A 778-nucleotide genomic window follows, 5' to 3' on the forward strand; every position below is an offset into this window, starting at 1 on the left:
CTGTATGAACCCACACACACTGTGCACTGCAGGGCAGCTCTGCCTGCTCCAGAGCTCTGGGTGTGAACACAGAAAACCTTTYTGGGAGCACAACGGGTGCCTTCAGGGCTCTTGTCAGAGCAGTGGCACCCCTGTGGGGTTTTTTTTCTTGTGGGGAATTTGTTCCCTTGTGGGGGCTGTCCCTGCTGCCCCCCATGTGTGAGCACAGCCTGTTTGCTCCTTGCTTTAGCATTTTCCTCCCCTTCCTCACCACGACYGAGAGCTCTGCAAGAGCCTCCCTTCCCCCAGCCCACAGAGCTTTAGCCAGCGTGACAAACACGAGCATCCATTGCACTCGACTAAAAATACCAATTAAAACCCCAACAGCTCTGCTGTGACGTCTGGGGAAATCTGCAGCGCCCGAATCCCTGGGCAGAGAGTTCCCCAAAAAGGGGAGAAGGAGGTGATGGTTTGGGGGAGCAGCAGGTACCTTGTCCGGGTCTGGCATCACCAGAGGGGGTTTCACTGCTTTCAGACTCTGAGCTTTTTATTTGGCAGCGTCTCCAGGGTCCCCAGTTGGGATCAGAGCCGGGTGAGCGAGGGGGTGGAGGAGGATGCGGCTCAAAGAGCCTCAGCACCTCTTTCATGATGTGGGAGAGAGATGAAAACAGCTCCCAACCCCCACAGGGCTGTGGCTGATCCTGTTTCACACTGGAGGAAATCCTCCCAGCAGCTCCGGGAGCCCTGTCCACTCCACTCTGCCTGATGAGCACACAGAGCCCTCCCAAAAACCAGCCCT

At 56.7% G+C, this 778-nt stretch overlaps 1 protein-coding gene across 1 annotated transcript in view; it reads right to left on the reverse strand.

The window, feature by feature from the left end:
* The window catches only part of COTL1 (coactosin like F-actin binding protein 1), an 18,082-nt gene that overhangs the window by 2,337 nt on the left and 14,967 nt on the right, over window positions 1-778 (reverse strand). The window lies entirely within an intron of this gene.

This window comes from Malurus melanocephalus, unplaced genomic scaffold, assembly GCF_030028575.1.
Source record: "Malurus melanocephalus ecotype Western Australia unplaced genomic scaffold, MMel_1.1 scaffold_543, whole genome shotgun sequence".
In the NCBI taxonomy this organism is placed as follows: domain Eukaryota; kingdom Metazoa; phylum Chordata; class Aves; order Passeriformes; family Maluridae; genus Malurus; species Malurus melanocephalus.